The sequence below is a fragment of the Phascolarctos cinereus genome, unplaced genomic scaffold, assembly GCF_003287225.1.
Source record: "Phascolarctos cinereus isolate Bilbo 61053 unplaced genomic scaffold, phaCin_HiC Scaffold_5;HRSCAF=322, whole genome shotgun sequence".
In the NCBI taxonomy this organism is placed as follows: Eukaryota; Metazoa; Chordata; class Mammalia; order Diprotodontia; family Phascolarctidae; genus Phascolarctos; species Phascolarctos cinereus.
In genome coordinates this window covers 47,030,407-47,046,278 of record NW_027555958.1, presented here as the reverse complement: position 1 = coordinate 47,046,278, position 15,872 = coordinate 47,030,407, and the positions used below count along the sequence as shown (strand labels likewise).

The 15,872-nt window shown below is 42.1% G+C and overlaps 1 long non-coding RNA gene across 1 annotated transcript; it reads left to right on the top strand.

Annotated features, from left to right (window-relative positions):
- The first annotated feature begins 894 nt into the window (after positions 1-894).
- Positions 895-11,719, top strand: LOC144457513 (uncharacterized). The gene is made up of 2 exons (XR_013486864.1): positions 895-1,584; positions 3,806-11,719. It is a non-coding gene; the product is annotated as an uncharacterized LOC144457513 (long non-coding RNA).
- The last annotated feature ends 4,153 nt before the right edge of the window (positions 11,720-15,872 follow it).

Sequence of the window (15,872 nt, the reverse complement as noted above, 5' to 3'; positions counted from 1 at the left end):
CCGGCTGAGGCTTTGGTCTTCATGACTGGGCAGCACTCTCAATATTCTGATGTTTCTGATCGTGCTTGAGAAAAGCTCAGGAAGCTTTTCTTTGTCTGTGCGCATGTCTGTCTCCGGACACCCCCACGCTCCGCTGATGCTAACCCCTCATCTCCCTTTCAATAATGCTCAGGATTGACACCAACTAGATATTTACAAACATATCCTTAGTGGTTCCTTAGGGCCTGGTGCTGTTCTGTATATGACAAAGAGAATTTTGTGATGTTGATTCTAATTTTTGTTCAGTAGCATCTTCCTCATCATGACCCCCATTTGTGTTTTGTTTTGTTTTTTTTGGCAAAGATACTGGAGTGATTTGCCTTTTCCTTCTGATTTTACAGAAGAGGAAACTGGGGCAAACAGGATCAAGTGACTTGTCCAGGGTTGTACATGAGCAAGGTCTGAGGCTGAATTTGAACTCGGGTCTTCCTGATTCCAGGCTTAGCAGTCTATTCACTATGCCACCTACCTACCCCGATGCTAATGATGGAGCTCTATTGTCCTACCCTGCCATGGCTCAAGAGGTTTGGTTTCCAATAGCCCAGCTCTGAAATACATAAACATACCAGAATACAGAAAAAATATATATAAAGGCAAGAACAGGCTCTGATCTCAAGGCTGCATTCAAATTAGACTCCTTTCCACAAAGGATGCCACAGTAGGGTTAGAATGTCACACAGTAGGGTTATGGGGGGAAGAAAATTCCAAAGCTATGGACTTTCTTCTAGCCTCTCAAAACAGTAGAGCAAAATGAGGAAGTAGAAAGAAGTGAACTTAAAGTATGCAAAGGGACCCTTTCTCCAGCCCCAGCTCTGCCACTAACTAGCTCCCTGCTCTTGGGGAAGTCACTGGCAAGCTCCAGGCTTCGTTTCCTCTTCTGCGAAATGATGGGGGTGGACAAGACGGTCCCTCCCAGTTCTAAGGCTCTAGGATTCCAAATCACTCATCTCACTGAAGGCAAAGGGGGGAAGGCTTTACTCCGGCGAGTGAGAAGAGGATTGGGACCAAGTCTCCAGGTTACGCAGAATTTACAATTAAAAACAGACAGATCAGAGGGAGAGACGGAGGGGGAAGAAGAGAGCTGGAGGCCAGCCTCTGTTTGGGTTGGCAGGGCATTATAAGGAAAGTTCACATTGAAAGTTTTTGTCGTGGCCGCTTGCTGTGGTTTACTTTCGACCATTCGGGCGTTTTGGAACTAACCCTTCCCAAAGCAGCCCGTCGGGGCTGAGGCAGCCTCAGAGTGGGATCCTGCATTGGTCAAGGCTGTTGCATCCTCGGTGGCCCCGGGCCTGGCAGGGGGCCAACGGCTGCTGACCTTCCCTTCGGGGAAGTGGAGCAACAGCTACAAAGCTGCTGACAGAGACAGGCTGGCTTATGGGCCAAACATCCTCCCCTCCCGTGCCGTGCCTCGGTGCAACAAGCAAGTGCGAAGACGGATGCCAAGAGCTTTCCAGAGTGGGGGAAGGAGCGAGCCTCTCCTCGCGCTTCGGATTACGGCCACGTGGATGAGAAATGATTGCTGCGGGGGAGGAGGCATTGCCCTCGGTAACAAAGACTTTTTTTCTTTCTTAAAAAAACAACAGCACTTTTCTTAGTCGTTAAAGCTTCTGATTCAAAGCAAGCTCAGAGGTGGCTGCTTATTTCCCATTTTCCTAAGGGTAGAGAGCGTGCCCTCAGAACTTCGTTGTCCACAATACCCGGGACTATAAGCATCACTCGCTGGGAAAAATTTGCTATATTATGTCTCCTCCCGTGCTCGGGCTGCCCACCAAGTGGTGTCAGCACATAATCATAATTATTATTATAGTTAGCACTTATATAGCACTTTAAGGTTTGCTTACTTAATCTTACTTTAAGTAAGCACTTCACATATTGCCTCATTTCATCCTTATAACAACACCAGGATGTAGGTACAATTATCCCCATTTTACAGAAAACTGAGGGACAAGAGGTTAAGTGACTAAGATCACACAGTAAGTGTCTGATAAAGGATTGGAATTCAGATCTTCCTACTCCAAATCAGCCACCCTGTCTATTATGCTACCTAGAAGACTCTGAGGGTAAGGCTTTTTAAGGTAGAAGTTTAAAAAAAAAAAAAAGAAAGAAAACCAAACACCAAGGTTTCCAGAGCAGGAGTATGTAACCCAAATGGACAGAGGCAAGAAGAACAGCTTACAGTGAGAAGGGGAGACAAAAAAAGGTCACCTGGACAGCCTGGCCACCACATCTCTGAATCTAGGAATTGTGGTCCAGGGGTGGGGGAGCCTGCAGCATTTTGATCTGTGAAGTTTGTATTCAGGCAAAGGGCTCCACTTGAGGACCTCGAGGGCCACACACGTGTGGCCTGGAGGCTGCAGATTCCCCACCCCTGGGACTCTGATGACTTCAGAGAGGAAGTAAAAGGTATGAGCCATTGAAACCTAAGAAATTCCCAGGAGAGACAGATGACCCTGCACCCTTAGCATTTATCTATCACAGGAACCATGGATTTATGAGTGACTGGGTCCATTTCTCACTATGTTGGGGAATCAAAGGGATTAAGGGGGATTTGGTTCTAACTACTTCCTGGAGGTATAGGAAATTACTTTCATTTATATATGGATCCCAAGAATGCTTTTTCTACTGGACTCCCTTTCTGTTATTTACATTGTTTCATAATGCTCTTTATATGACTAGACATAGAGACTGAAATGGATGAGGGCTCAAGTCACGAGTTGCCCAGTTGATTTTATCCAAACTAAACCAGGGTTGGGGAGGGGTGAGCATTACAGATTTGTGGGGAGCCTAGAGTCCTAAGGATCCAACCACAATGCCTGGATTTGGAGCTACCATGACCATCCCACTCTACTTGGTCCTCTTCTGAACTCCCCTCCAACCACAGCCTGATGACTGCTTTCGTAAGTCCTTTCCCATGATCTGCTCCATCTCAGGCAGCCCCAACTTTCATCCTCTCCACCAATCATAGTCTGGCCTGTTGCCCAAGCATTGTGGGCTACATAGTCTAACGGATTTCTATCAGAGTGATGCTCTCTCAGCCACAAGCTTCATGGGAAATGAAGTGTGTAGGTCATGCCTCTATCTCAGGCTGAACAATCTCCATTTAACTGTTTTGGGGACAGGGGAAACAGTTATCTCTCCAGTTCCCTTACCTAGATCATCTCCTTATGTAGCCATTTGGGCACCTAAAGTCTTTAAAAACCCTAAGCAAGGGGGCAGCTAGGTGGCACAGTGGATAGAGGTCTCCAACCTCAGACACTTGACACTTACTAGCTGTGTGACCCTGGGCAAGTCACTTAGCCCAGATTGCCTCACCAAAAAGTAAAAACAACAAACAAAAAAACTCTAAGCATGAAGACAGGCAGCTAATCTATAAGAGTAAGACAGACCTTGCAGCTCAAGGTGGAGCAGGATAGAATATCATTCTATTCTTTTAGACTCAGCAAAGTAAGAAATCCAAAAGCCACAGTTCCCAACCTGGGGACTTTGGGGAGGAGTTACAGTAAGGTGTATGCAAACTCATAGAGATACTAGCTATATTATGAAATGACTCAATATAACAAAGAACAAGAATAATGTTTTGCACATACATGCATGATTCTGTCAGGTCAAATTTCATCTTTCACCTGCCACATGCCTATTTTTAAAATGCATACAGATGTGTTGGTTATCAAAATAAACTTAATAAATCTGTTGATGAGAGATTAATAAAATAAATAATAGATTTAATTGAAGGTGTTACTGAATCCAGACTGATTTTTGTCATCAGGTGCTCCCTCAATCAATGGATGCCAAAAGTACATCTACCATCTCGTGGCAGTCTGAGAAGATATTTGATTTTTAGAAGGAACCCTCATACTTGAAAGAACTGGGAGCTACTGTCCTAGAGATTATCCAATTCAGCCAACTCAAAAGAAATTGAGTGACTCACCTAAGGTCTCTCAGCTAGTTAACTGCAGAACAGGAATGAGAATCCTAGACCCCGGTTTTCTTGACTCCTACTCCGTAGTACTTTCCACTCCATCACTGTTTTTTCATTTAAAATTCAGCAAACGTTGGGGCAGCTAGGTGGCGCAGTGTGTAGAGCACTGGCCCTGATGTCAGAAGGACCTGAGTTCAAATGTGACCTCAGACCAAACACTTAACACTTACTAGCTGTGTGACCCTGGGCAAGTCACATAACCCTAACTGCCTAAAAATAAAAATTTAAAAAAGAATCAAATCTCCTTACAATTAGGTATATATTTAAGGAGCAGCTAGGTGGTGCAGTGGATAGAGCACCGGCCCTGGATTCAGGAGGACCTGAGTTCAAATCCAGCCTCAGACACATAACACTTAGTAGCTGTGTGACCCTGGGCAAGTCACTTAACCCCATTGCCTAGCCAAAAAAAAAAAATTCAGCAAACATGCATGTACCTATATACCACAATATGTTTGCTACAGCCCTTTTTTCTTCAACAATAGTTTCTGAAGACCTAGAAAGGAGAAGGGAATAAACATTTATATAGCATCTACTATATGCCAGTCACTGTGCTAAGCACTTTTTTTTTTTTACAATTATCTCATTTGATACTTACAAAAACCCTGGGGGTTGGGTGCTATTATTATTCTCATTTTGTAGTTGAGGAAACTGAGGCAGAGGTTAAATGACTTGTCTAGGATCACACAGCTAGTTAAGTGTCTGAGGCTGGATTTGAGATTGTCTTTCTGACTAAAGGCCCAGGACTTTATACATTGTTCTACCAGCCGCCTTCTTGCCACCAAAGTTCTCTGCACTGTCGGATGCTTCAAAATCAGAAACAGCATGTGATTTCATCAGTAGAAAGCATTAAAGATTATGATCTTCTTTGCCCCTGTACCCTAAGGATCATGGAATCTTTCCACCTGACCCATAGCTTAAGTCAGGAAGACTCATCCTCAGACACTTGCTAGCTGTATGACCCTGGACAAGTCACTTAACTCTATTTGCCTCAGTTTCCTCATTGGTAAAATAAGCTGGAGAAGGAAAAGGCAAATCACTGGGTATCTCTGCCAAGACAACCCCAAATGGGGTCACAAAGAGTCGGACATGACTGAGAACAACTGAATAATAACAATAACAAATCACTGAGTGAGGTGGAGGACAGAGCTGGACATGGAATCAGGAAGAGCCATCTGAGTTGGGGTCCTGCCTCAGACACTTACTTAGCTGTGTGACTGTGGGCAAGTCATTTAATTTGTTAGATTCCACGGGCAACTATAAGTATGAATTGCAGGTGCAGTTGCCAATCCGCATCGATAAAGTGAGTTTCCACCCACGAAAGTGCAAGTTTGGACAAAAGCATGTGTATAATAAGGGTCATGGTGAACAGCAAACAAGATAGGTTTGCCAGTTGTTACTATGGTCTGTCTTCTCTTTCCTTCTCCTCTTTTCTGGGGAACTTTGGAAAAGGGAAAAGATGGAGAAAGGTTAGGGTTGGAGGAGAGGGTTACAGAACCATTCCAGTGCTTTTTATTTCCCCTCCTGAGCCTTGACTAACAACTGACTTAGTGGAGCACAAGTAGCCAGAGAGTTTTTTCCTCTCCCAAAAAGCTCAAAAGGCTTCCGATCTAGTGATCATATCACATGAAACTTAAGTATCAGGCCCCATTTTCAAAATTTCTAGTACAAGGAGTTAAGGGATGTGAATGGATTTATTTTCTTTTTAAATCATTCCATTTATACTTTTCCTCCCAAATTCCTTCCCTTCCAATAAGGGGTGTGGTTTTTTTTTTTTTTGGTTGGGCAATGGGGGTTAAGCGACTTGCCCAGGGTCACACAGCTAGTAAGTGTTATGGGTCTGAGTCCGGATCTGAACTCAGGTCCTCCTGAATCCAGGGCCGGTGCTCTATCCACTGCGCCATCTAGCTGCCCTCAATAAGGGGTGTGTTGGAACTGGCTCCAAATGGCTGGAGAGAGTAGATTGCTCAATTTTTAAGTGTGAGCGTTTACACTTTGGAAATCTGCAGATGCTACAAATTAGGGCTTGATTCAGTGTTTTGCTGATTGTCTGGACTTAAGAAAATGATGGAGAAAATGTTAATAATGAAGATTCAACTTAAAAGTGCATCGTGCATACATCCCTTCCCCCTCTGCCTGCTCCCCCCCCCGAAAGTTGTTAAACATTTACCCGCACATCACTTCTTCCCATTCTCTTTGCTTAACTCTCCTGTCGGTAAATTCACCCTCCTTGCTCTTCCTCTAGCTATATGACCCTGGGCAAGTCACTTAATCTCTTCTAGCCTCAATTTTCTTATCTGCAAAATGGAAATAATAATAATAACACCTACCTCACAGGGTTGTGGTGAGGATCAAATCCATGTGTCAATCAATTAATCCACAACCATTTATTAAGAGCCTACTACATGCTAGGCACTAAGTGAAGAGCTAGAGGTACAAAGTGAAATAATCCCTGCCTTCCAGAAACTTACATTCTATCGAGTTCAAATCCGGCCTCAGACCAAACACTTGACACTTACTAGCTGTGTGACCCTGGGCAAGTCACTTAACCCCAATTGCCTAAAAAGAAAAAAAAAAGAAACTTACATTCTAGCAGAGGAGACAACATGCAGATATTTAGGTATATGCAGATTATATGTAAAGCTGTTACAAGATAACCTTGAAGGAAAAGGCCCTAGCAGCTGGGGTCCCAGAAAAAAGTCCAGTGCTAAAAATGGTGCTCCAGTTGAGTCCTGGAGGAAAGTGAGTTGGAGATGAGGAAAGGAGAGCCTTCCAGGTATAGGCAAGATCCCAAGCAAAGACGTGCAGATGGAGAAAGATGGAGACCGGTGTGTGAGAACAGGAAACAGACCAGTACAGGTAGACCATAGAAGTCCAAGAAGGAACAATACAAACAAAGATTGGAAAGATAGAATGGGCCCTGATCGTGAAAGACTTTAAATGACAAGTAGATGAATTTGTGTCTGGCCTGAGAGGAAGTAGCAGACCACTAGGGTTTACTGACTGGGAAGGGAGGGGAATGAAAGGTGTGGCCTCATCAGTCCATCACTTTGGCAGCCTTGCGAAGAAGAATCGATGTTAGAGGGTAAAGAGACAAGATGGGAGCATACCTTAATGGGAGCTATTATTATCAGCTGAAATCTTATGACAGAAACTATATCAACATTTCCTCACAATCTGAGATCACACGAGCCCACTGCCAGGACTTCACGTATTTTAATAAGAATACAGTTAGTCATTTGTAAAACTGCAATTGCCTTTTCTTGAGGATGCAAGCAAATTCCACAGGCCCTGTCGTACTTATGGAAATAAGAGGAGATTCACGTCCTTGTTTATTTTGCTACTCACAGGGGCATGGCCAGGACACAAACCCTTCAGTGCAACTGTACCCTCTCTGGGGTCACCCATCCATCCCAGCAAACAGAACAGTGGAAAAAATAGAAAGAAGCAATTTCTTAGTAAACTCCTATTTTTCCCCAGGCAGGGGCTATAAATGTAATTTATCTGCAGAGTACCTAGCCTGCAATAAATTCTCCTCCTAAAACCTGAAGCTTTAATGAGATGTGTTAGCCCTGAACCCTGTGGGAATTTCAGAATAACAGAACACTTCTGTATAGCAAAACCTTTCATTCCTCTTTTTTCCATCTCATTCTCTTCTCCACCCCCACTCCACAGCAGCTGTTACAAACCTTCTTTTCTCTCCTCAAACCTGATCCTCCCGTCTTCCTCTTGGTAAGGGCACCTGCCCCCTGCTTTCCTTACAAGATTGAGGCCCCTCTCTGAACTGCCCTGCTCAAGCCTTCTTAACTTTCCAGCAGTTTACCCATCTTCTCCTTCTTTCTTCCAATCTCTGAGAGCTCTCCTCCTCCTACCTCCCCCGTCTCCCACCAAACTAACCTCTACCCTCTTTACCCCAGAATGCTCCTCCTCTTTCCTCTGTGACCTTGCTCCATCAATCATGTCCTCTCTCACATTCATGCATGTTCAACATCCCTGGAGGAAAAAGTAGTGGATTTGTAGTCCAAAGATTTGCATTTGAATCCTGGCCCTGTGTGGCCTTGGATAAATCATTTAAACTCTCTGGGCCTCTGTATCTTTATTTGAAAAATGACAGGGTGGGCCTAGATCAAGGGTTTTAATCTTCTTGTCTGTCATAGGCCCCCTTGAAGTCTGGTAAACCCTGACAAACCCTTCTGAGAATAATGTTTTTAGATGCATAAAGTAAAATACGTAGAATTACAAAGAAAACTAATTTTATTAAAATATAGTTATTAATAGAGATCAATATAGATATTTTTTAAAGTTGTTCATTTGTCCCAGGTTAAGAACTCCTGGCTTTCTCAGAATTCAGATATTGCCCATGTCTAATAACTGTAATTCCTTTCTGTCCTTCTCTTTAGACTACAAACATGCTCAATTCTTTTTGAAAAAATTAATTAATTTTTAGTTTTCAGCATTCACTTTTATAAGATTTTGAGCTTCAACTTTTTCCCCCTCCTTCCCTTCCCCCCTCCCCAAGATGGCATGCAATCTAATAAAGGCTATACATGTACAATCATATTAGACATATTTCCACATTAGTCAAAACATGCTTAATTCTTGTCTATATTAAGAGACAAGCAATCAAACCACCACCACCACCACCTTCCAGTTGGTGGTATGCTGGTAAATGTTTAATAACTGGCTTGGGGTGTGGGGTAGAGGGAGGAATGTATGTAGGATACACTTTTAAGCACCATTTGCATTATTAACTTTTCCTTATCACTTTCTTAAGCCTAGACAACCAATACAACAATAACTCAAGTCCTGATTTGTAGCCTTTGCTGATTTTTGGAGTTTAAATGCCCATGCTGAAAATTTAGCAGTCAGCTGTGCCAGCTGGTTTGAGCTGGCTCCAGCATAGTCCTACTTTCAGGAATGATGTCACTACTTCAAGCTGTGGTCCTTTCTCTTGTCTCCAAGGTGAAATATGTGGGTAGCTCTAATTAGAAATTTGGATTCCACATTACGGGCTTGTGTGTACAAAATAAATTAAGCCTCATTTGGCACTGTCCCCATCCAGGCAAGCAACCAGGAAAATACAGGGAGATATATAGAGATCAGTTGTGATGTGAAAAGAGTGGATAAATTTAATTAGAGAATTAGGGTTCTACTCGCGAATTAGGCTCATTACTTCTGTGTGTCTTGTGGTTTCTTTGCTTGTATCTGATGTTTACGGCCAGCTAAATAAATTAAGTCTTCTCCCCACTCTGAGGAGAGAAAGCCCAGTGGTCAGGGAAGTATGGTAAGGAAAATCGAGCTGGATAGATCTAATTGTAATGGGACTCGGCCTGTGGAATGGCTCCTGTTTTCTTCTGTCCGTATTAGGAGTTGGCAGCAATGCACTTACCTCCACACAAAGGCAGCCAAGTGTCACGCTATTGTCTGAAGCATCACTCTGAAACCTACTCTGAATAACTGAAGCCTTGATCAGGAGCCCCCAACAGCTGAGAACATAGCACCGAAAACAGGTGTGGCAAACAGGCAGTCTGGGGGGACCCAAGAGAACCTCTACAAAGTCCAAAGATTATGGATCTTGTTTCAAGGCTGGGGGGTTGGGGGTGGGGCAGTATCATAGATTTGCAGCTGGAAGTAACCCTAAAGGTCATCTTGTTTGACTCTCACTGAAGGCAAGAAAAAATTTGCAGTGACCTGCAGAGACTATGTTTATGCTTCTGTCAGTACTGAGTAATGCTTAAATATCCCTGAACACAAGACGTCCTGTGTCCTAGGGAGAAAATGAAGGCTGGAATACATCTGGAGGAATGCATCTATATTCTTGAAGATATGAAAGAGAAGAGAATGTTTCTTAAATGAAAGGAACAAAGAGGAAACAAAGGGAAGAGATAGAAGGGAATTCTGTATGACATCAGTAGGTTGGAAGGCAGAAAAATGTGACGTATAGAAGAAGGACCATTGACTAGTTGGAACTAAATGATGAGTAGGAGGCTCTTGTAGCTGTTATTGCTTCTGTCATGTCTGACTCTCCTTGACCCATTTTGGGGTTTTCTTGGCAAAGATACTGGAACGGTTTTGTTGTTTCCCTCTCCAGCTCATTTGATAGATGAAGAACTGAGGCAAACAGGGTAAAGTAACTAGCCCAGGGTCACACAGCTAGTAAATATCTGAGGCCAGATTTGAACTCAGGGAGATGAGTCTTCTGATTCCAAGTCTAGTGCTCCATCCACTCTACTACCTAGCTGCCCTTGTACAGAAAGGCACTACATCACCTCTGGAGGAAGCACTTTCCTGAGCTCCAAGGAATAATGATGGATCCACAGGCGTCGTCTGTTAAGAGGTCATTCAATAATGGCTAAAAGAAGAAGAAACGAGGAGTGATGATTGCTAGATCCCATGCTGAAGGATTCCAAGTCCACTATCTATGGACCTGAAATAAACAAGACAAAATTCTGTCTTCTTGAGGCATGTATCTGGAAAATGATGGGAAACTTCTGACAACCACTACCCACTTTTTGTGATCCATTTGTATACAAAGGATATTTTTAAAAAAGAAATTAGAGCTGTGTGACCTTGGGCAAGTCACTTAACCCCATCGCCTCACCAAAAAAAAAATTAGAAAACATTGCTGGGAAAAAAATTAAAACCCTGAAGACTTTAGGAGTACAAGTGGTATTTTCACCACTACTGATGAATTACAGTAGGGAATTTAACAGAGAAAGGCAGATTTGAGAAATGGACAGCTGGTTAAGAAGATGGATACTGAGAATAGTATTTGGGTTTCTGAACTATGGCTTAAATTATTCAAATGATGAGTTCTCGGCAAGGGATGGAGTGCACCTAATAAGGGCCTGTGAAGTCAATATTTGCCTGAAGTCTTTACACTGAAAAGTGAGGGAGAAATAGTTCACACAGAACTGTCACATCTGGTACCAGAGAGAGCAGCAAGTACCACATTAGCAGAAGACCTGATAAACTCACAGGTATCACCTGGTGGTGCCTTGGTGAGACTGGACTCACATATTCAAAGAGATCTGTAACCTGATTGATCTCAATGTTCCCTTTAATGATGCTGTTGAAAAGACTGAATTCATCCTGTATCATTTTCTTACTGATCCCATTTACAATGAATTGCTTTTGTCCTATAGTTGCTGAAGGCATGGCTCTTTGTCTCTGAATTTGATTCAGAATTCAGCTGACCCATAATAAGTAAATTTTAGAAATCCAGCTCTCCTGCTAATCACTGATCCATTCTTGCCTCAAGGAGGTTAGCTGACCTTGGTGGATGTGTGTGAACAGAAGGGAGTAGATCCTAGTATCTTTACACCACTAAGCTATCCTTCAAGGATAGCTTGTTGTCCAAAAAGTTCTGGTCTGTTATCTCTAAACTTTGTAGCTATACTCAGACAATGACAACTTCTTAGTCTCATGAGAAAAGAAGTGGGGGAGGGGGTCATTGCTAGTCCCATTACCAAACTTCCAACCAATCGTCTTGTTCCTTGTGCCTCAGCTTTATAGCCAATTATGTTGTCCCCGATCCTATGATGTCATCTACCTTATTCTGTTATTTGTTCTGCATTTCCCAAAATCTATAAAAGAGGAACTATCCTTTTGCTCAGGGTCTTTGGAACAAAGGGAGGCAACCATTGACCCCCTTTATTGATAGGCAGCATGCCCCCATTAATAAATGTTATCTTCTGCAGAGAAGTGTCTCAGTTTATCTTTTTGTTAAATTTCACTTGTGACAATCAGGTAAGTATTTATTTAGTATTTACTAAGTGTCAAGCACTGGGCTAAGCATTGAAGATATAAAGAAAGGTAAAAACATTGTTCCTGCCCTCAAGAAGTTCATATTTTAAAATAGGAGACAATATGTAATCAACTATGTACACGCAAGATATAATATACAAAGTATACTGAAGGTTATCTAAAAAAGAAGGTATTAGCTGTTGGGGAACTGGGAGGGTAGGTGGCACTATAGTGCACAGAGTGCATAGAGCACAGAGGAACACCTGAGTTCAAATCTGGTCTTAGACATTTACTAGCCGTGTGACCCTGGGCAAGCCACTTAACCCTGTTTGCCTCAGTTTCCTCATCTGTCAGATGAGCCAGAGAAGAAAATGGCAAACCGCTCCAGTATCTCTGCCAAGAAAACCCCAAATGGGGTCACAGAGAGTCAGACATGACAGAAAGAACTCAACAACAAGTACACTGATGTAGATTGAGTGGACAATAAATAATAAAGTGGAAGAAGGCTAGAAAGGTAGGAAAGGGTCAGGCTGAGAAGGGCTTTAAAACACAACAGAGGACTTGATATTTGATCTTGGAGGGGATAGAAAGCCACTGGAATTTACTGAGAAGAGGGGATGCTGTAGGAAAAACACCTTTGCAGCTGTGAACAAGATCAATTGTAGGAGACTGGGGGCAGCCCATGAGCCATCCACGCCTGCCCATCTGTGCTGCTCCTATCCGGGGGCTCCCATCATTCCCTGTGGGCTATGTTTTCTCCTCATATTACCAGGAGGTACATGAGCCATCCCTCTCTCTCATCATATGACACGTCCATCTTCTTTTTCAAAATCCTATTTTCCTCCTGACATCATTTATCCCAGCTGCTCTTGCATTTCCTTATCATTATTTGTTAATGCCTGTTTACATCTCCCACGTGACTCACCTTTGTGAGTGATACTGATTTCCTTTCTGCTGGGAAGAGGTACTGGGGCATAGACTTGTGATTTCATTGTACTCACTGTCTCCTAATGCAAATAGGTAAGAGTTCTCCATCTTAGAACTTTAGAGAGCTGACTAGAGCACAGGGAGGGTGAGTGACTTGTCCCCAGTCACACAGCTAACATATGAAAGAGGTGGGATTTGAAACCAGGTCTTCCACACAAGTTCTCGTCCATTATTCCATACTGTCTTTTGCAATAACTATTTTAGATTCTTTGGTGCTGTAATGCTTCATAACTCAGAGCCATACAATATTAGGAGACTATTGATATTAAAAAAAGATAGTTTTGTTTCTGGCAGAATTTGTGAATCACTAAAGGAGTTTTGCAATTTCCCAAAGACAATCCAGTCTACTCTCCTTCTATTTATTGGTGGGTCCAACTTTTTGTCCATTTGTACTGTCTGTCTATGGTAAAGATGCTGATGAACAAATTCTAGAGCTCATCCGCCTAACTGTGTATTATAATAGAGATAACAGATATTCCTCAACCACTTGGTTTTTCCTTTTTTGGATAGTTACAGATTTCTTTCAGGAGACTCTGGAGTGTTCTGAGGATTGATGGAACTAACACCACAGCATCTACAGAGGGGCAGCTGGAATACCTCAATGTCAATAGGAAATGCCTCTTCAATTTAAACTTTGTGGTAGATCTCCTTTACTCACCTTTATTGAGTATGTAATAGGCATTTAGGTGTTGCCATGGTGCACAGAGCACCAGGCCTGGAGTCAGGAAGACCTGAATTCAAATCCAGCCTCAGACACTTAGTCACTATGTGACTCTGGGCAAGTCACTTAACCTCTGTTTGCTTCAGTTTCCCACATGGAAAATGGGAATCATAACAGTACCAGAGTTGTTGTGAGGACCATATGAGACAATAATTATAAAGTGCTTAGCACAATGTCTGGCACAAAGTAGGTGCTTAGCAGCTACTACTACTACTACTACTACTACTACTACTACTACTACTACTACTACTACCACCACCACCACCACCACCACCACCACTACTACTATCACTACCACTACTACTATTACTATTACTACTACCACTACCACCACCACCACCACCATTACTACTACTATCACTACTACTATTACAATCACAATCCTGGATATGGTTATAGAAAATGTAGAAATGTCATGAAAGAGAATAAAGACAGTAAAAATAGGTGGATTCAACCAAGTATACATAGAAATCTGTGCTGAAGACAATACAATTTATGAAGGCTTTCAGGGACTGATTCCTACATGAAGAGAAAGCAAATGCCAAAGGCATGGGGGGAAAAAATCTTAGACCTTATTAATACCAAAGAAGAACAGCCAAAAGAGAACATCGATAACTACTGACTGAAATGTCTATTTTTCCATCTATGTAAGATTATGAGAATACTCAATATGAGCACCAAAAGCATCCTTGATGAATGCATTAGGAGGGAACCACTGGGAGTTCTCAAGCAATATTCCATAGCATACCACATCTTTACTGCTGCAAACTGACTGACAATTGATGCAGAGAACACAAGATCCCGCTGTGTTTATTCTTTGTTTGTTATAAAAAAAAGTATTTAATATAGTAGAACAAAATGTTATCATAATAGCTTTCTTCCAGTGAGGTGTCTCCCATCCGTACTTCAGAACTATTCAATTGAAAGATACAGCCACAGGGAATAATCTGTGATTTAAACCTGGGTCTTTCTGACTCCAGGCCTGACATTCTATTCAGTGTGCCACCTTGCTATCTATTATAGAGTTCAAATATGATGGTTCTACTGTTCTTAATGGTAAAAAAAAAAAAGTTTGTTATAAAAATATTTGCAGATCTTTTCTATTTTTCTTTTGATCGTTTTCCTCCTCCCATTTTTTATCCATAAATTCTCTTGGGGATGACTTTCTTGTTGGGTCTCTTATCCATGTTTCTTTAAATTGGTTTTATCATTCAGTGCTTCTCTCTGTTTTATGAAGCAATATTGCTCATAATCTTCTCTCGCCCTTACCCATAAGATTTTACAAGTAAGTTTATATTTTGAACTAGCGTTGCTCTTGGCCACCATCTTTCTCTGGTTGGCAAGTAAGTCAAAAGTTTGTTGATTAAGCAGTGTGGTACAGTGGAAAAAGCATTGATCCCTGAGTCAAAGGCCCTGGATTCAAATCCCATTTCTGATACTTATCATCTACATGATCTTGGCAACTCACTTAACTTACCTGGGCCTCTGTAAAATGAGGAGCTTGGACTAAAGGACCACTGAGACCCCTTTTAGTGCTAGAGCCACCATTGCCACAAAGGAAGATGCTTAAAGGACTAAGGGGCATTTTATGCCTGTCTTTATTTCCTGCATTGTCATGGCCAAAGGCAAGTGGCCGGCCTACTGATGATGAACAGCTTCATACGCATCTAGGCTCACTCTGTTGCTGGGACCATCTTCAAAACCTGCCACAGGATGTGTCCCTTTTGCATGTTCTTCGAGAACCCAAGGTCACCTCTATGCTATTATGAGACACCAGAGTAGGATTTTATGGAAGGGGATGGAGTTCTTGAAAGGAAAACGGCTCTGGAGGGATATATGTATATGTGTGTGTGTGTGTGTGTGTGTGTGTGTGTGTGTGTGTGTGTGCGTGCGCGTGTATAATTATAAATTTATATATATATATAAATATTTATTCAAAAGGGGAAAATAGATAGAAATGGCAATGACATAGCATTATATATTAATGCAACATAGTTACGTTAGGAATCCAAGTAGAGGAAATGTGGTGGGAAGAACTTAAATGAAGTTAAATGGAGGGAAATACCTAAATACCTAAAACCAATCAATTCAAAGGCATTTATTCATTGTCTGCTATGAGCCATGCTACAAGCAGGATCTACCAGGACAAAGTAGAATAAAAAAAAACACACAACTCTACTAAGCAAAATAATAATGATAGTGATAGTTCTATCAACAACAAAATAATAGCTGACATATATGTATATTTGTGGTTTGCAAAGTATTTTACATATCCCATCTCATTTGATCTTCAAGACAACCTTAGGAGATGGCAAGCCAAGAGGATCATTGTGCTCTTAGGGTACATTAAGAGAGGTATCATATCCAAAATAAACTACCACTGCACTCTGATCACCTGTGTTC